This window comes from Apodemus sylvaticus, chromosome 13, assembly GCF_947179515.1.
Source record: "Apodemus sylvaticus chromosome 13, mApoSyl1.1, whole genome shotgun sequence".
Lineage (NCBI taxonomy): Eukaryota > Metazoa > Chordata > Mammalia > Rodentia > Muridae > Apodemus > Apodemus sylvaticus.
In genome coordinates, this window is record NC_067484.1 from 24,238,543 (window position 1) to 24,259,850 (window position 21,308).

Sequence of the window (21,308 nt, forward strand, 5' to 3'; positions counted from 1 at the left end):
TGAGATCCAGCTGTGGGGCATTTTCTCAGTTAGTGATCAAGGGGGGAGGTCACCCTATGGGTGGTACCACCTTTGGGCTGGTGCTCTTGGGTTCTATAAGAGAGCAGCCTGAGCAAGCCAGGTAAAGCAAGCCAGTAAGAAACATCCCTCCATGGCTTCTGCATCAGCTCCTGCTTCCTGACCTGCTTGAGTTCCAGTCCTGACTTCCTTTAGTGATGAACTGCAATGTGGAAGTGTAAGCTCAACAAACCCTTTCCTCCCCAACTTGCTTCTTGGTCATGATGTTTGTGCAGGAATAGAAACCCTGACTAAGATACCTGGTGTTCCAACTTCACTTCAATACTGCTGTTGAATTTGAGGAAAATTTGCATATCTAAACTTGTTTCCTCATCTTCAAAGGGATATTGCTCTTATTCTATGTGTTGTGAAGATAAAATGAATATACCAATGCTCTTTCTATAAGGGACCACACATAAAGCTCTTGCTATCCTGGATCTTGGTGGGAGAGACTAAGGGTCACCCATGAATTAAGAAGCACCTGCTGAATAGGAGATTTCACGGGGTATTCCTGTATTACTTGGTAGGTATTTCCTCGGGTAAACTTTTAAACAGTAGGTGAAGTTAAACTTGGAACTGAAATTAGGGGTTGGACAATGAAATGGAAAGAAAGAAAGGTTATATTCCCACCCACGAGCTAGGGGACAGTGGCAACATGGTGGATTAGAGTCACTGTGTAATTAGTCTCTCACCTGTATTCAGGAATTGTTTCTCTCTCCCCTAACACATGTGTTCTCACAATACTGACCTTTTCTTATCTTGACAGATAGCTAAAGTCAGTAGCTAGCTGTGCTGTTGAAGTAACAGTGATCAACGCTTGAATGCCTGAATGTATCTGGATGCTGTGACTGTAATTGTATGTTAGGATGCTTCAGTTTCCTAGAGAGATTCACTGTTTCTTTAGTCAGAGAATATTCTAGCTCAAGTCCTCAAAAGATGCCCGGAACTAAGAAAGAGTACTGGGAGGCTATTGCCAGTAACCCCTGGCATGAGATGAACAGGAACCACTGAAGTCGACAGGAGGACATGAGCTGAATTGGTTTTCCTAGTGTTTGAGAAGGGGCATAGAAGTGATCCTTGCTTCCAAGGAAGAAGTATCATGGCTGTCCGGGGAGTTTGGTTGAACTGTGGCTAGGAGGGCATCTGGGTTCCTTGGAACCCTTGCAGAGTGGCTCCTTTTAGCGAACTTCTCAGGATGAGGCAGCATAGGAGAAGCTGTGCCTCTGGCAGGCAGTCTGCCAGCAGTCAGCTGGGGCCCACTTCTTCAACATTTTCCCTCCTAAACTTGAAGAATTTCCAAGTGCAATGCCACATTGCCTGAGGGTCCCTCTTCAAGCAGAAACAATCCCATGAGTGAAAAAGAAAGCCACAAAGCAAAGCACAGAAGCCCAAGTTCTATTATCTGTGATTTTGCTCTCTGCAGTGCCTGACCACTCTTCAAAATATTACATGTTTTATAAATGAATCCCTTGAGCCTGGGCTTCAGAGCTCTGCATTTTATCTGACTGTACTTTTCTATATTGTCTCTGTTGCAAAAAGAAGTTTCCTTGATAAGCTGTAAAGACTAAACTTTTCTCTGGGTGTGAGAACTGAGGTCTAGATTGTTATTAAGAGTTACGATATCTCACTAAATTAGTGGTTATAGGTTCTTCTCCGGTAGCAGTGGGGAGCTAGTTAGGCATGTTCCACTATCACGCAGGTTTTCTCTCTTGTTGAACAGGTCTTAACTCCAATTAAAGAGCTGTTGGTAACACCAAGGAATGCCTGCCACTGCTACATTCTTAGGGTTATCGTGCCAAAACACTGCTATATCTGAGGCACAAGGAACATGCTGAGATAGGAGGCAGAAGGATTGTAGAGACTCGAGGATTTTGTTGAAGCAACACCCATAAATTCTCATCAACATGCCTGCTTAAACATGATCTGAACAAGGGCACCACCAAGAAACATGCCAAAGTAGGAGGAGGAAAGCCTAGGAGGTCGCATGCCTACACAAAAGTACAAGCAGCTAAGGAGAATATTCCAAGAGCAGGAGAATATTCTTTCCTAGGGAAGAGCATACCAACTGGTTATCCAAAACAGTCAGTCCTGTCAAAATACATACGGGTGACACTATACAGACTGAGCAGGTTCTATTTACAAAGATATGTGTATATATGTATACATGCATGTGATAAAAATTAAGGAAGAGAAGCCATATGAATTTGAAAGAGAACAAAGAAGGATTTATGGGTGAGTTTGGAGGGAGCAAGGAGATGACAGGAGAAATGTAATTAGAATCTCAAAAAATATTAAATGAAAAATTCTACAAATAAATATTCATAAGATGTTTACAAGTTATACAACATTCTAACTGTCCTACCCATTTATGACTTTAACTTTATTACAGAAATACTATGTACTGGGCAACATGTAGTAGGTCATAGTTTTTAGGACTCCATTGTGAGCTTAGGGATGAATCCTCATGGATATGTTCAAACTAAGCTTATCAGACTATACTGCTTTCTTATTGGTTAGTATATTTCTTCATCATCCATCACTTCTGAGTGCCAAGATGTACTAGGCATAGTATACAGGACCCTGTTCCTCTTGTCATTGGTCTTGTAGAGTGCAGCATTACAGAGGTTGGGAGACCCACACATGGTCCAGTAGAAAATCAAACAAGAATCACTGAATTAACATTTTAAATGTGCTATGATTTGGGGACAAGAATAAGTTGTAGGACATATATTTTAAATATGTATCATATTACACCCAAAGTTTTAACTTAGTATCACCTTCAGTAGGACATCGGCTCTGCTTTGATAAACAGGTAGATGACTACCTGTAGCTCACTGTGTTAGTGCTGAAAATGAAAACACAACAAGAACCCTGAGGCCAGCTTCCTTTTCTGAGGCTAAGTTCAGCACATTCAACTGAAAGGGTAGATTTGGCATGGCTGGAAGTATATTCACGAGGAAATCTTGGTGACCGCAAGTTGTGTCATCAGGACCAACCATAGCAAGCAGGAGGTAAGCATGTGGAACTGGGTTCTCATATGAGTTAGCAAGCTGAGGGGTTTGGTCCAGTGATGCTCTGAGTAGGTAACAATCCCATCAGGAGAGAGGGAGAGAGGGAGAGAGGGAGGGAGGGAGAGAGGGAGGGAGGGAGGGAGGGAGGGAAGGAGGGAGGGAGAGCCTTTGAAGTATGGCTCCACAGTTTCAGTTATCTCAGTCTTAGTAATGGGCTGTGTTGAAGTGAGAGAAAATTGGCCAGATCACTCCTGTGAAGTGGACTCCAGAAACCTTAATGGGCAGATATAGTTTTGTAACTAACCTTGAATTCTTAAGAATGTAGGAATCTGAGATTAGTCACATAAGTAATAAACTTTAGAACAGGAAGAGGTGATCTAAGCTAGGGAAGCCATGAAGCCTGCTGATGAAGGAAGAATTGCCCACGAGCTTCCACTTAGAAGACCATCCATGCTTATGTTTTGTTCTCTTAGCAGCAGCTCCTCCTTCACACTGCCCAACCATGACTCCTCCATACAATCAATTTCAGAGACCCTGCTCCATTCCAGGCCAAAAAAGATGTGATTTCCTTATGGTTTCCATCTTCTTGGTTTCTAGAATGTGAACAGATGTGTGTCCAGAACATCATGGTGTCAGCTCCACTGAAAGGCCATGCATTTTTTAGCCAGCATTTCCTTTTGTGAACTTAGAGCAACCTTGTAGACTGAAGCACATTACGTTTTCAGGAAAGCATGCACATCTCCTACATATTAGAAGAAGATTGAGTGTTGGTGTATGTATAATTCGTACACGTTTAGTCTTAAGGATTGTCCATGCTGCTAGGCCAAAGCTGTCACCCCATTGACTGAACCCTGGAGATGAGTTTTGTTAGCAACAGACACCCATCTGGCCTCTAGAGCAATTTAAAAGACAATGTATATAACTTATACTTAATATGATATGATAAGAATGGATTTCTGCAAGCCAGAGTCTTGGCTGCTGTCAGAAGCTATTCTCTGAGGCTATTGCTCCCATTGCATACCAAAGTGCTACTTTGTGATGTAACGACAGGAACCTGAATAGCTATTCTGTGTAATCCCAAGTATGGTGCCCAGGAACAGAGGAGTGTGTTAAAGAGCTGTGAGTCAGCATTGTTACCATCCAGCTGCAGATCTCTGAGGCAGCTGCTCTCCATTACTCCAGAGTAATCAGGCCTTGAGGTACTCTGTCTGAGCCCAGAAGAAGATGCTGCCTAGAGATGACTTCATTAGGGTCCATACCATGTGATGACCATCTTTGCTCTTGGCTGCACAAAGTCCTCCTCATTTCAGTTTAAGAAACATTTGCACACTTCATGCCTGGCTAACTTAAGAAGTGTGCTGCAGTGGTAAAAGAAAATCTGACCTAATGACAGGAAGTCACTCTTCACCTGTACTTTATGTATCTTTTTAAGGCCATGTCCCTGGTAGGTCTCTGCCTGGAAAGAAGCTTATGACAATTTCCTCACTGGGGAATTAAAAGGAATCTTGGTATTGATGCAGGCTCCTGTAGATGCTTTTTCTATCTACTTTTTATGATCTTTTCTTATAGAATCAAGAGTCTATGTTCACTTTAAATTCAGATTACTGATTGCTTAGCAAACTTACTTTGTCATTAATAGAACAACAGAGTCCATCTCTCTTGGTAAATGGGTAAAAGTCTTCATTCAGAAAATCTGGAGGATGGTGATTCTACTCTGAGAAGTTTTCCTGTCCTAGTTATTGAACTTCATGTTGTCAGGGCAACAAAGCAAAGGATTTAACTTTAAGATAAAGAAATATGTATATAATAAACCAAATGTTTCATTTCAAATCAAATAATTTTACAGAGAATACAAGTAGTCAGCAGGTCACTGTGCATAAAAAAAATCTGTGATGGTGATTAAGCCTTCAGTATGTCCCAGTCCTTGTCTTAAGACTTTAATATACATTATCTGATTTAATCTTCACAATAATTCTTCAAAAGAGAATTAGCCCCATTTTATCAGTGAAGAATCTAGGTGTTATCTGCCCAAAGCTCTACAGTAAGAATATGGTAGTCTGTAGCTTTGTTGATGCACTTGGCTCCCGGGGATTGTTTCACTATGAGTTTCTGAATATAGAGGTGTGTGAGTTTCTCCCCAGACCTGTGTAATCAGATTGCAAAACGTCTCATCTCACATTCCTCTGTGTTAATTTTCCAAAGCTGCCTTTTCCCCCCCAGGGGAGAAAGCGAACATAGTCTCCCACTACCATAAATTATACAGTCGAGTTTCCTGCATTTGGGGAAATATCAGGGGTCAGCACATCCAGAAGGAGTGCAATGGAGAAGCCTCACCCTGGGAAAACTACCTTGTGATCATGGTATCTCCCCTACTAGATAAGTATCAAGGCTGCCTTAAAAATTGCCAGACTTGGTAACTTAAAGCTGTAAAGGGAAGATAGACACTCCCAATTTTGGATGTTGGTATGGTCATAGTCTGAAGACTTGGGAAGAATCTTTCTATATATCTTCCAGCTTCTGGTGGCTATGCATGTTCCTGAATTTACTGCATCACACTTCTAACTTGTGCCTCAGTTATTACATGGTTTTATTCTGCCCCTTTTCTGTTTAGGTATGAGTATCAGCACCTGCGTAGGCTGTATTAGCTACATCTCTGTTGCTGTAATAAAATATCATGATCAAGACAACTTATCTAAGATGCTTTATTTTGGTCTATGACTCTGTACTGGCTAGTTTTGTGTGTCAACTTGACACAGGCTGGAGTTATCACAGAGAAAGGAACTTCAGTTGGGGAAGTGCCTCCATGAGATCCAGCTGTGGGGCATTTTCTCAATTAGTGATCAAGTGGGGAGGGCCCCCTATGGGTGGTACCACCTTTGGGAGGGTGCTCTTGGGTTCTATAAGAGACCAGGCTGAGCAAGCCAGGGGAAGCAAGCCACTAAGTAACATCTCTCCGTGGCCTCTGCATCAGCTCCTGCTTGAGTTCCAGTCCTGACTTCCTTTAGTGATGAACTGCAATGTGGAAGTGTAAGCTCAATAAACCCTTTCCTTCCCAACCTGCTTCTTGGTCATGATGTTTGTGCAGGAATAGAAACCCTGACTAAGACAGACTCCAAAGGGATAAAGAGTCCATCGAGGCAGGGGAACATGGAAACATGTGGCAGGCATGGCAGAAGAAACGGGAAGCCATATCACACTTATTACTTCAAATACATAACTAGAAGTGGAGAAAGCTATAAAGCCTCAAAGCCCTCTCCAGTGACATATATTTTCCAGCAAGGCCCCACCTCCTAAACTTCTATAAATAGTGCCATCCACAGGAAACAAGTGTTCAATACATGAATAGCATTCTTATCCAAACCACCATATAGGCAGGCCCACCAAAATCAAGAGTGGCTTTAGCTTGAGATTTTTAATTGACAAAATTTGCAAAGACTCTATTTCTAAACACAGCTACCTTCTAAGGTTCCACATGAACAACAATTTGTGGGAATACTAGTCAACCCACCCACTTGTCCTTTAAACTTTATAATTTCAAGTTCAAGTTTACTCTATGCAGATTCATCTGGGAACAATCAGAGGCGTCTTCCGGAAGGCATTTTGTGACTGTGGTGTGGGGCCGGTTCTTCTGAGACCTCAACAACTCAAAAGTCCTGGAAAAGTGGGAAAAATGAAGACAACACAAAGCAGAGGGTGGCCTCTTTCTGCATGCCACACCCCCTTCATTGTTTACTAAGAACTGAACCAAAGAGAACACATGCAGTTAAATATTGATCACAAATTTTAGTTCCTTCTTAGTTTGGAAAAATAGTTTATTCCACTCAAGAAGCTTGAACAGAAGGGTGAGAAGAAGAAGAAGTTAAACACCAGTACAAAATCCTACCTGCTAGTTTACCAACATGAGCTCCAATTGTACTGGGGCCTGCATAATTTTTTTAAAATGGTATTCAGAAGGACAGATTGTCAGTCTCACTCGCAACAATAAAAACAATTTCTGATTGCACAGAAAGCAAACTGCCACCAGCCTAGCATTTCGCAATTGTCAAGTCCAACGCCCCTTCATTTTATGGAACGTGCAAACTGTCTCTCAGATACTTTTAAATCCAAAAATGTCAATTATGATGAATCCATCTGGCGCTCTGCATGAATATTTTGGTAGAGCATTTCAGGAAAAGAACTGCTGAATGACTAAGGAAGGATAGTGCTGAGCAGGAGGCTAAAACCATTTCCTGCTGTGATCTCAGTGACCTCTAGCCAGCCTCTCAGGTCTCATTGCTTCAGTCCCTCCAGGAGCCAATTTACCTCCCAGGGATCCTATGGGTCTTACAGATACACAGTCAGGCGAAAACAGGCAGTCATGATGCCAGGCAGATATATTAAACTTCACACGAAATTATGTGCCAGCTAGTGTAATGTGTAGTAGTGGAAAGTTTGTCATCCTAAATAGGTGAGGATTCAAAAGCATAAATAAGCAGGTTAAAATAATCTCTGTTTCTGTATTTTAAAAAAAAAAAATCACTGTCCTTATTTTTATGTTAGATTAGGAAAAAAAGATCTCCAAGCTAGCCTCTAAAAAGTTGACTAAACTGAAAAGAGTTACATAAAGGCTCAAGCATCATTGACAACCCAATCTTAAACTGATGGTGTTGTATTTAAGGACAGTGAGTAAAGATGTCATGCATCTTTAGATAAAACCATATCGAACTGCAGCAAGCCATGCATCCATACATATATCGTGTGGTCTAAATATAAAACTTTTTAAAATTGGGATGAAGTGCTTTCAAACATTTATGAGCAGTATGGGTCATTTCATTATACATTTGCAATGTGTATTGATCAGATCACATTATCTGATATGCCTATCACCTATCATTTGTTTGAGAACATTCAAAAAACAAATGTACTGAGTCATTTGGGGTATACAGTTGTGCTTAATTCCATTTGTCCTGCTGAGCTAAAGAGCTTTAAAAGTTATTTCTCCTAGCCAACTGCAACTCTGTTCCCACAAGCCATCCCCTCTTTCCATTATGTGCCTGCATAATCTTCTCAGTCAGATAAGCTTTATTCTAAAACCTCTAGGTCTAAAACCTACTAGTTGATTTTACCTGTGAATATATGGTGTTCATTTTGCTATCTGTGTTGCTATTCATGGTAGTATTTTACTCTTTTTTGTGGTTAAATAATATCCCAGTCCATATATATATATATACTTTTAGATGTCATTGAGCCTACATTTTTATTTCCTACATTTTTGAGGCTCTTATGTATTGAACACTTCTTACTTTTTTCTAACCTTGCCCATTTTCTAGCCTCTAATCTCCATATGAATTCGACCTAACCCTTTAAACTGTCAAGCCAGGGGCTTCTACACTCAGAGACTTTAACAGTTCTTTATGTGACCCAGAGAAACAACCCAAAACCAACCAATGAACTGTCATGCTTTGTATGATCCAGTCTCCCCCTCACCTCATCTTCACTGAAAATAACTTCACGTAGGGGCATTCTCTTCTATCAGTCCCTCTCCAGACAACCAGGCGGCTTGCTCATGGCTTCCTCAACTCTCAGCTTGTTCCCTTCTCATCTAAAACACGATGACCACCCCATCCCTGTACCCATATTGTCTTAGCACAAGTCATTTTTTATCTTTAGTACTTAGCCCTTCAGAATATAACACACATATGTGTTTTCATTTTCTTTCTTTTGTCACAAGAATGTAAGCTTCAGGTACCAAGCCTTGGACTATTACTTTGATCTCTGTATCCCCAGCATTCAGAATTACAGCTATACAGTAGATCCTTCATCTGTATTAGGTAACCAAATGCCATTTTTCTGGGTTTCTAATGGGAAGAGATCCCAATGCCTGCGTGTTGCTTCCTTGAGGTTCTGTGGGGCTGTCTGGTATCCTAGGATTGTAAGTGCTGTATAGCAAAACAGTCCTTCATTCACATGTGGGGTGTGTTAGTATCTTGAGCATTTGGTTTGAGATGATTCTATATGGGAAACATTACTTATAGTTCACGAGTTACATAACATTACTTTAAACACTTTTGAGTCTACTTTGTTGTATGAGCTAATATGGTATTAGAATTTGAAGATTTGAAGGCCACCTGAAGTCAAAAAGCTTACCTGATACTAAACTTTGCTTCGCCACATTTCCGATATCCATCCTCTTCTGCCTAAATGCGCTGAGTGGCTGTGAAGAGACCTGGTATGTCTCTGTGCCCAACGCTTCTGAAGTTTAGCGGTAAGAGCATTCTTATTAGTGTGGCTTTGATACTTGCTTCCCTGTGGTACCCAATGCTGGTTTGCATTTCTGTTTGGAATTCCTATGGAGACCCATTCTGTTCTTTCGGGATTCTTTTCTCATCAATTTTCTTTCTCATTGGTGATTGAGCTGAGGACACCTAAGGCAGGAGAAACCAGAGAACCTGTGCTGTCTGGAAACTCTAGACCACTTTGACAAGAATGACAGTGTTCCTTCAGGCTGCCGTTTTGGACGAAATGGGTACCAGCTGTCTCTCACTAGGGTTCCCATTAGTTTGTCATTTCCTTTTACTACTACTGTATTGCTTTCATGACAGGAACACTCTGCTTATCAAATGTTTCCTCTGAGTTCCCTTTTGTTTCTCCTCAAGTGCTCCTGGTCGTAACTGCTCCCTTGACTCAGTGTCTTGCAGTCCGTTCATTATCTGCAGGAGAGATTGCTGCTCACCTTCCTCTAACGTTGCCTGGTGGTACTTCCATGAATTTCATGGTTGTGTTACTAACTAGTCATGTGCAAAGCATGACTTTATTCCCTGTGGCAAGTTACTCTTCAGAGATGAAATATAAAAGATGAAATTTTTGAATTGAAGATTGAAAGAATCCTAGTTCCTGAAATTGTAATTAAAATATACTTTGTTTCAAGATGGGCTTAGACATGATTGAATAAATATTTACCGCACTATACACAGTTCTAGATACCAAAGTAATATAGAATAATCCAATACTCTTTGAAACCAATTGTTTCTTTCTAGGAATATGAATCATATATTTGTAAAATGAGAAAATCATTAAGTTTTAGAAGTAAATTTTATTTGAGTTATCGAAAAGAAGAAGGAGATAGATGCCCATTGATTGTCTTTAATGGAAACTTGAATTTTGCTTCATTGTAGCTAGCTTACAGGTGAAAGCATATTATTTAGAATTATATTGGCTGGTCCTGAAAAATCATTTCTTTTTCTATTTGGAGTATTTATCTTTATCTGAGAGTTCCTGTGTACAGGCATAGCTTAAAAGTCTTACATCATCATTAGTAATATTAGAAAGATATAGTAATGATTAATACTATTGATACTATTTACAATTAAGTGAGGAGACAGCACTACACTTAGATAGAAGATGCTACAATTGAGTCCCACCTCATCCCGACTAGCTGCACAGCTTGGGCAATAAGCTGAACATCTGAGAGCAGCAGTGTTTCTAGAGGGGCATATAACTCCCAAAGGGTCATTAAAATGGCCAGCCTCACAAGCTCTACATTATAAAAACCGCAGTAACAATAATGATCTGTACTGCAGGTAAGATGGAGGTTGCAATACTGAGGAGCGCTCCTGGTGCATGACTGTAATAATTGCAACCGCTGCTTCTCGTCTTCCATGTGCAGTATGCCATCTTTCATGGCCTACTGAATACAATTTCTTAGTTGATGCCGTCATTCATTCATTCACTGAATTGTTCTCAAATGTTTACTGATTATAAGACATAATGATAAATATCAGGCATACAAAAGTGAACATGACACAGACCACTGTCTTTAAGAAGGTCTAGACTGAAAAGGACCAGCATCACTGTGTTAGCATTTTTTAATTAATCATTTTATTTGGTTACATTTCAACTAATATACCCCTTCCTGGTTTCTCCTATCCTCCCTCCCCTTTGCCTCTATGAGGGTGCTCCTCCACCCACTCACCCACTCCCACCTCACTGCTCTAGCATCCTCCTATGCTGGAGCATCAAGCCTCCGCAGGACCAAGGGCCTCCCCTCCCACTGATGCCAGATAAGGCCATCCTCTGCTACATATGTCGCTGCAGCCATGGATCCTTCCATGTGTTAGTTTTTTCCTTGATAACCAACTTAGATCAATATTAGGGAATGAAAGAACACCCAGTCTTGATAGATGAGTTTTCTATATACTTTGATCACTTATCAATGTAACTTTAAAAAATCTGGAGTATTCACATAGACATGGTCCTAGATATGAAGAAAAAAGGAGGGATGGAAAAATTATAGCCAGATGCTACAGTGCAAAGCTGTTCTGACTGTACTCTATTGGTCCAAGTAGCTCACAACCCTGGTTATAATCTAGATGAAGCATACAAACACTATATATAATGCCCTGATAACATGCTATGGAGGGGAAAAAACTCACACAGTAGAAAAACATGTAGCCCGGGGCATACAACACTCACAGTTCAAACATATACACTCTTAAAGCTCTTGCTAATTTCTGTAGCTATTATATACTTATGGGTATATTTATGTATCTTTTTACATTAAAGGTGATAAAATTGCAGCTGAAGCTGCTTAAATATTTAATTGTTATATATAGATTCGACAGTGGAGAGAGCAAGATTTATGTATGTATGAAAGACTATCTTATAATTTATAGAGAGTGTGTGTTGGTTACAAATGCTAATTGTATTGGGATCAAAAGACTCAATAAATATTTGATGGATGAATGAATATCAAGTGAGATACTTAGGTCTTCCCAAGAGTTGTGGACAGATTTTAAAATGTGTCTTTGATATCTGATGGTAACTTCTAAATTACATGGTTTGGTTTTAAATCAAGTCAAAGAAGGAGGTTCAGGAGTGCTGGGGTGCAAGCCATGTCTCATATCAGTGTAACAAGGTCAGTCATTCAAGAAAATTTTGAGCTACCACTTTAAGTGCTGATAACTTGAACTTACATGCTAGTAGGATATTTGGAACACTAGAATAGAAAAATACTTAAGATACCTCCTTTCCTAATGCTAGTTTCCAAGAATGCAGTGGAACTGTAGTAAGATAAGTGTCCTCTCTAGGGAAACACAGTCATCATAAGTCCACAGAATGCAAATACATTGTAAAGCATGACCATGCATACATGAAAACAGTGAGTAGTTGCAGATAAAACCTGGTCTTCACAACACTTAGAGTTCCTAAATGGGTACGCTCTTGGACTCTCATGTCCAAGTTGGCTGCAGTAATGATTAGGTTGGAAAGCGATGTATACTAAGAATATTTGTTATGGAAATCTTACTGAAGATTAAGTGTCCCTAAAGAGTACTAGGAAGATAGTGTTGACATCGTGTGACTCCATCTAGACACCGTTAAAGAAAATGATATATCTGGGTTAAAGGAAATTCATATTTCACAAGTTTGATATAGGGTCAGCATTCTTTGGAAAAAAATCAATAACAAGTGAACATTGCCAACACTGTGTTCAGGGTCTGAGAATAATACATCAATATGTCTTCTGGGCACATGATTACATAATGTCTAAAAGGACAAAGAATGCATCATTTACTTTAATACTGAAATAAACAACATTATTGAAGTTGAGCATATTATACTGATTTAAAGGGATTGTAATATGTAAAAATTCCTTGATTCACTGTTTCTTTTCTAAAATACATTGCACATCTTTAAGTAATCCAGTTAGCTATAATCAGTGTCTAAGTTTTTGAGACATGTTTTTTAAATTTATGGAATGTCTAGTTTGTGGGAGAACGTTAATCTAAATGTGCCTGTTGTCTCTACATATGAGAAGACAAAGCAGAAGAATTACAAAGAGTCTGAGGTAAAAAAAAATAATAAGTAAATTTAGTATTTTATGAAGCAGAATCATTGATTTGACATTTAGCATCTCTTCCTATGAAGCTTCAATTTCAGCATAAATATATGTTGGGGCAAATTTGAAGCTTGCTATGAAAGGCCTACCATTTGCTACCTGTGTTGAGGCTATTAGAAGTAGCTACTTAGCCGCCAGGACCGGGCCAACTCTTGAGATCATATCACTTCGTGGGAAGGATTAGTGCAATTTTTCAGAAATACTACCTGCATGCCTTATTGGAATAATTTCAAGAATTTTAGCATCAATAAATGTTAAAGTTAGTCTTTATTGTTATTATTTCTTTCTTCCTTTCTGTGCCTTCCATTTATATTTTAATAGAATATTGTCTTTTGGTTATTATTGTTATACACATACGTACATACACATTCAGCTAAATTATAAATGCAAGATGGTACAACCACTTTGGAAATCAGTCTGGCGGTTCCTCAGAAAACTGGACATGACACTTCCAGAGGACCCTGCTATACCTCTCCTGGGCATATACCCAAAGGATTCCTCGGCAGGTAGTAAAGACACATGCTCCATTATGTTCATAGCAGCCTTATTTATAATAGCCAGAAGCTGGAAAGAACCCAGATGTCCCTCAAAGGAGGAATGGATACAGAAAATGTGGTATATTTACACAATGGAATACTACTCAGCAATTAGAAACAATGAATTCACAAAATTTTTAGGCAAATGGTTTGATCTAGAAAATATCATCCTAAGTGAGGTAACCCAATCACAAAAGAATACACATGGAATGCAATCTCTGATAAGTGGATATTAATTAGCCCAGAAGCCCGGAATATCCAAGGCACAAATCGCATAACAAATGACTCCCATGAAGAAGTATGGAGAGGGTCCTGATCCTGGAAAGGATTGATCTAGCATTGGAGGGGAATATAAGGACAGAGAAAAAGGAGGGAGGTGATTGGAGAATGGATGGAGAGAAGAAGGCTTATGGGACAAATGGGGAGGGAGGATCCGGGAAAGGGGAAATCATTTGGAATGTAAACAAAGAATATAGAAAATAAAAATATTAAAAAAAAATAAATGCAACCTCCTTATTCCATTTAGTGTTATTGTATTCTGTAATTTTGTGACTGACCATTTAGTAATAGATAATGAATTAGGGGTTCATTCCTGGGAGAGTTTATTTCTCTAGTTCTTAACATTCCTTACTTCTGTAGCTTTCTGTCTAGGGTTGAGATCACCCCCTAACATGTTAGCATGCCAATTGGTGGGGTGCTTCTTCAGATCATTTTTAATCAGCCAAATTGTTATGGTATCAACTGTCACTGTCACTTGTAGGAAACAAAATCTCATATCAACTCTCTTGGTCCTCTGGTATCTATAATCTACCCACCCCTTCTTCTGGAATGGCTGTGAGCCTTAGGTGCAGGATTTATGTTACAGATGTATCAGCTGGGTCTTGAGTGTTTTTCCTTCTGGAATTCTGACTGCTGTTGCCCACAAGACATATTTCAGTGTTCACCTCTCAGTGGATTATTCCGATGCTTTTTCTTCAGAAGATAATCTCAATTTCCTGAAACTGTTCATGAAGAGTCATTCTGTTCTTATTTCTATTTACCCATTCAAATATAAGCTGGGCTAGAGAGATGGCATAGGAGGTAAAGTATTTGTCATGTATATATGCCAACTTGAATGTAATCCCTAGAATCCATGAACTTATTTAAAGAATTAACTCCATGAAAAAGTTGTCCTCTGATCTTCACATGCAGAGTATGGTAGCACACAACTACATCTCTCTCTCCCTCTCTCTCTGTCATACACACAGCACACAGAGCACACACACAGAGTACACACACACACACACACACACACAGAGAGAGAGAGAGACAGAGACAGAGACAGAGACAGAAACAAGAGATACAGAGATAGACACAGACACAGAAAAATTGAAAATTTTTAAAAAACATAAGCTTATTGATTACATTAGTCATGTTATGAATATTAGTCTCATTATAGGTTTATGATATATAATGTTGTGAGTTAAAGCTGTTAACCACCATCATTGGATGAAGATCCAGAAACTCTTTGCTCTGAAGAAGTGTTTGGGCACAAATAAGTATGTTTTCTCATGGTGGTGAAGTTGTAAGTTATTCTCTTTGGATGCTCTGGTTGTCTGCCTTTCTTACAGCCATTTAGACACACGCCAGAGAGCTTTTTCTTTTTAATTAACTTGCTCAGAAATAAAGAGTACTTCATTTAGGGCTTCTAACATCAATATCAACTTCCTAAGATGATACAAAAAGTGATTATGATAGATTAGGTTTTAAAATGCCTACCTGAATTAGTAGTTTCTTATACTAGAAACAGAAATATTGGACTGTTATAATTGAATTCTTTGGTAAGTTTGATGTTTATTGGGGAATACTTATACTTGTTTTTCTTCATTTAAAAACTTCACCTGTTTGTACTGTAAAAAGATATCAGCATTCAGACAATTGCAGCTATAAAGGAGTTAACTAAACCAGAAGCTGACAGAATAAGAGAGGTTGGGAGCAGATGGTATTGTCAAATAGAGGTATAATTGCATTGAAAAAAATCTCTGCAAAATAGTTTCTCAAGCTTTAGGTAACTTAGATGACATTTAGCAGGCTCTGGAAATCACTTAAATGGGTACAGAAATAAAAGAATCACAGAGGAAAATGTCACCATCTGAATTTATCTGGAGTCTTACTGAGCTCTTGTAATACCTAACAACTGTTTACAGCCCGTAGAAGAGACTGTGTCAGTGTTGTGGTATGTTTAGCTCATTTAGGGGGAAAGGTCCTTTTTGGCTGTCTTGAGTTTTAGTGTTCTAAAATATCAAATCTCTGGGAAAAGGAGAAGTATGAATTATCTCCTGGAGTATTTTGGGAATAGTTACTAGTTCAGTTACAGCTGAAAACGTCAGGGAGAAAGGTCCCCATTCACTGTACAGTTGAGGTTCCTCAGAACTGCTGTAGTGGGTGTGGTAAGCTATGGAAGATCTTTAATCACTGCTGAAAAGTCCAAACATATCAATGGGGAAATCTAAGATTTTTGTAGTTATGGGACATAGTATATCTGAAAGTCCTGAGAGATATATCCATAAAAATGTAGAGTGAAGATAAAATTGTGACATTACACATAATCTTATTTACAAGAGAGGTGATGGGAGCCAGTGCAGAGCTCATCCAGAACTAAGACTTACGTAGCCTCCAGCATAGCAACCTCTGAGATGATGCACAGTCAGAAATATTTTATGATCAAGCTTATCATAGAGTACTAGATGGAAGCCTCTAGTTCTCATTATAACTCTGGGCATAAACCAAGGCAGAAATTTAAAATCTCCTTCTAGGCAGAATATATAACCGATCAGAAAACCTAGCTTTTAAAAAAAGTATTATATATTTGTTTTATTTACATTTCAAATGGTATCCCCTTTCCTTGTTACCCCTCCAAAACCCCCCTTCTTTTTTTTAAAGTAAATTACTTAATGTCTGTGTTCCTGTTTCCTCCTTTGATCAAGGGTAGAGTCTCTATCAGGGACTAAGAGCTTTTGCATACAGGTAGAATCACCAACTACTAAAGGAAGCATAGCTATTTCTCTAAACTCATAGTGCAGTGCCTGGATTTTGTCATCAGTGGCTTGCTGCTGTTTCACACCACTTTCTCGCCTCCTGTAGATACAATATTAGTATCACTGGACAGGCTAGCTCATTGTGAGATCTGCTTCTGCGACAGTCTGCCTGATCAAGATGAAATTAATTTTGTTAGTAAATAATGCTTTCTAATTCTACTCTCTGAACCAGCAGCCACAGTAGCCCATGAGAACTTGGAAGGCTAAATCCATTTATACATGCACAGAATCCAGAGTTACAGAGGTGAGCTGCCTCCAAGATCAGGTTTGGATTCAATATAAATCAAAATTCTGCTTTTTCAATGAAGTAATTAGTGTGTGTGTGTGTGTTATGGAGTCCGTATTATGCATGTGAGGATGCTGCTATAATGTACCCATGGACTAGCACACAAACACTAGGGTAAGGTGTCAGCTGTCTTCCTTTATTATTACCTTACCAAATCCTCAACCAGAAAGGTGCAGTTTTGCTAGGGTGACTGACAATAGAGCTCTTGGGCTCTCACGGTCTTTATGCTCAAAAATGGGGGTCACCAGACAGTGTAGGTGTGCCATGGGTAGTGAGGATTCAAACTCAGGTCATTATAACTTGCAGAACAAATATTATTACCTAGGCCCCAGAAATCTTTCTTATAACATAATTTCCAGACGAGGGAGAGATTTTTCTGCAGTTCAGAGCACTGGCTTTTCTGTCAGAGAACTCAGGTTTCATCTTAGCACCCATATGGTGCCTAAAAGCCATGTATAACTTCAGTTCAGAGTATTGGATACCACTTCTGGCCTCCTCTGGCTTGCATGTATGTGGTATATAGGCTTACATACAGACAAATAAAATAAAATATCTTTAAAACAAGAAGAAGAAGAACAACAACAACAAGAACAACAACAACCAGACTTTCCAGCTGATTTTCTTTGCTTTCTTTTCTCTTTCTTTCTTTCTTTCTTTCTTTCTTTCTTTCTTTCTTTCTTTCTTTCTTTCTTTCTTTCTTTCTTTCTTTCTTTCTTTCTTTCTTTCTTTCTTTCTTTCTTTTTGTGGTTTTTGGATTTGTTTTTTTCGAGACAGGGTTTCTCTGTATAACCCTGACTGTCCTGGAACTCACTCTGTAGACCAGGCTGGCCTCGAACTCAGGAATCTGCCTGCCTCTGCCTCCCAGAATGCTGGGATTACAGGTGTGTGGCACCACTGCCCAGCTTCCAGCCAATTTTCATATATAATAATTTATATATTATTATAATTTAGAAATGGCTCATCTAGAGTTACGTTTCCAATGTTTCTATAGTTTGGGAAATGAATCAGCAGAGTATGTCCAGGTGTGTTATATTTTGCCACTAGACTCTAAACAGATGTGTTGAAATGACAGGCTGTGAGAAATACTTGTCTTTCTAAAGTGTAGTACTGACATAGGCCGTTTTTTGCCCAAGTCCTCCTAGGGCACTTATAAGACTGCTCGTTCCTGCTTACATGTCTTAGCGTGAAGTTATCAACTTACAGACAATGATGGTGTCCTCTGGGCATGGGAAGTCAATTAAATCTGGAATCTGGAGAACAGGTTATGGCACAGGGATATAGAGCTGATCCTACTCTGAGAGATCAGCAAGGAGGCAAGCCTTCTGTGTGCTTGAAGGGTTAGTCACCTGTGGTTTCTTCTTAGGTTCTGCAGCCCAGCTTTTCTCGCCTGCAGGACATACTAACTTTCCTCTGAAATAGGAAAGCCAATGTCAACTGTGGCAAGTCCCCCACGCCATCTCTGGCAGGTTAGGAAAGAACTGTGTGTGATTTACAAGATGCTCATGTTCTGCAGAAAATAACTTCTCAATGAACAAAGTTGAAGGTCCTCCTGGACTCATTAGGAAAGGAGAACGTGGCGGAGACACGGTGAGTTCACTCCTGTACTGCTTCCTTCCGCTGAGTCTGACATTTTTATTGTGTGCATTATGACATGCATAGCATCTCAATTCAGTTCCATCTACTCAGGGCCACTGTTGGATGCAGGTTTTGGTTAATAAACTGAACAAAAAAAAATTAGAATGATTCCAGCTGCTTGTGCCAGCATACCAATTACTACACCCATACTAATGCACTCTTCTCAGATTTGAAACAACCTCCCTCCCTTTGAATCCCTTAAAATCCATTTTTATCCACATTCTCTAGATTTTTCTAACAATTCTGTAATGTTCTGTAAGTTCCTTGCCCTGACTAAGCCTTTTCCATGACAGCCCGCGTTTTCCTCTTATCCTCTGTGGAATCTCAGTGATGTCTTTGCATTTGGAGAACATGTGATGATTTCTGGATCCCTTTGCTAAAACAGATCTTGTGACCTGCATCACTACAGGTTTGCTATTAAGAAAAAAAGTGTTTTTAAGGACAGAGAAAAAATCTTGTCCCGTTCCCCTCCAGGGGAGTCACAGCAGATGTGAAGTGTCGGGGTACTGCTTGTGTCCTCTGTGACTCCCATTACCCCGTTCCAATTTTTCTATTCTGTCCTTCCCTATCAGCACTTTAACTTCCCCAAAGAGACCTGGTGAATTCATCTGACATATTTTCTTGCAAGCTGTAGGATCAAACACCATGTTTGATTTTTCAACTATCTTAGCCCCGCAGCTGCACGAGATAAGAGATTATTTTCTACAGCCAGAGAGAGAGTTTCTGGTTTTTATTTTATTGTATTTTTGGCCAGTGCCTTGAGCCAAAAATAGAGTATTTTGATCTTGTCAGACTATTTCTTTAAATCGTTCATCTCTGAAGCGTTCCCCCAGTTCTATACTTCTTGAAATTCTCCAGCTCTTCCTTTGTTTTTTTTATAATGGAAGGCATGTGTTCCTCACAGACCTTGTCTTTGGTGGATACATTATTCCAAGTGACCACAGGAGATAATGTCCAATTTTTCACCACACACCCTCAACTGCAGCTTTGTGAATCATCCTTTCCCCAAGGTCCTCTTTTTTTATCCTCCGAGGCTTTATTGCATAGAGCTGTTGGAGCTCTTAATTGCAAGCATCACAAATCAAGGTAAGCTAACTTAAAACCCAAAAGATTTAAATAAGAGATTCTAGAGAGCCCTTAGAATTTTTAAAGTTCAGGAAACCTGCCTAGCAGGCATAGGTTTAGTATTGCTTCCGATTTGCCATTTCTCCTAGTGACATGAAGACATCATCGCCAGGGCCACTTTTACTGCTGTTGGGAAACGGATTTTGGTTGCAGGAAGTGAAAACCTGGGTTCATATTCAAGCCTGCACCATGATTTTTCTGAGAAATAAGACCCAAGATAGTCTCAGAAAAATAATCCAAGGATTAACAGTTTGGTCTAAATATAATTCTGAATTTAGTGTAATGGTGTACTGGCTGGTTCTTTGTGTCAAGTTGACACAGGCTGGAGTTATCACAGAGAAAGGAGCTTCAATTGGGGAAGTGCCTCCATGAGATCCAGCTGTGGGGCATTTTCTCAATTAGTGATGAAGGAGGGAGGGCCCTTTGTGGGTGTTGCCATCTCTGGGCTGGTATCTTGGGTTCTATAAGAGAGCAGGCTGAGCAAGCCAGGGGAAGCAAGCTAATAAGGAACATCCCTCCATGGCCTCTGCATCAGCTCCTGTATCCTGACCTGCTTGAGTTCCAGTCCTGACTTCCTTTGGTGATGAACAGCAATGTGGAAGGTGTAACCTGAATAAACCCTTTCCTCCCCAACTTGCTTCTCGGTCATGATGTTTGTGCAGGAATAGAAACCCTGATTAAGACAAATGGTGATGCCTTCAGAATGTACTGATAGATAAGTATACTGGCTGGTTTTGTGTGTCAACTTGACTCAGGCTGGAGTTATCACAGAGAAAGGAGTTTCAGTTGGGGAACTGCCTCCATGAGATCCATCTGTGGGGCATTTTCTCAATTAGTGATCAAGGGGGGAGGGCCCCTTGTGGGTGGGCCCATCCCTGGGATGGTATTCTTGGGTTCTATAAGAAAGCAGGCTGAGCAAGTCAGTAAGAAAAATCTCTCCATGGCCTCTGCATCAGTTCCTGCTTCCTGACCTGCTTGAGTTCCAGTCCTGACTTCCTTTGGTGATAAACAGCAGCATGGAAGTGTAAGCTCAATAAACCCTTTCCTCCCCAACTTGTTTCTTGGTCATGGTGTTTGTGCAGGAATAGAAACCCTGACTAAGACAATAAGTATGCTCATTCTTTGTGAATTGTTGGGATTAAAGTGAGGTCATGTCTGGTATATAGGCTCTCTTGCTCTGTAACTGAAGTTATCAGCAGATGCAGATAGCTCACACCAGGGCCAAGGGAAAGGCCAAGTATGAGTTCTGGACACGTGCTTTCCGTGAGAGAGGAGCTAGCTGGTTATGGAAACCTAATCTGACTGGTATCTCAAGACCATCCCAGAACATAATTGCTCCCCATCCAATTGCTTATTTCTTGATCTGGCTTAGCTTTTGTTCCACTAGCATGTGCCTGGTTACACACACCCCCTTCCCACATACACACATATGTGCATATGTATATGTATATGTACACATGTATATATTATATTACAATATTTTCAGGAAATCTATTTTATTCCACATCAACTTTTAGGCCTTAAAGGAGACATAAAGATTCTTTATTGAATACATATAATACAATTATATTTCTAGTTATTCATGGGACAATCATATATGTGTATATACATACATATATCATATATAAATATAATCATGTTTGTGTTATGTATATATAAAACTGGATAGCATTTTCAGTAGTATAAACATTTCTTAAGAGGTATTAT

At 39.7% G+C, this 21,308-nt stretch overlaps 1 non-coding gene across 1 annotated transcript; it reads right to left on the minus strand.

The window, feature by feature from the left end:
• Window positions 1–5,285: 5,285 nt before the first annotated feature.
• On the minus strand, window positions 5,286–5,452 carry LOC127664283 (U1 spliceosomal RNA). The gene has a single exon (XR_007973139.1). It is a non-coding gene; the product is annotated as a U1 spliceosomal RNA (small nuclear RNA).
• Between the last annotated feature and the right edge of the window lie 15,856 nt (window positions 5,453–21,308).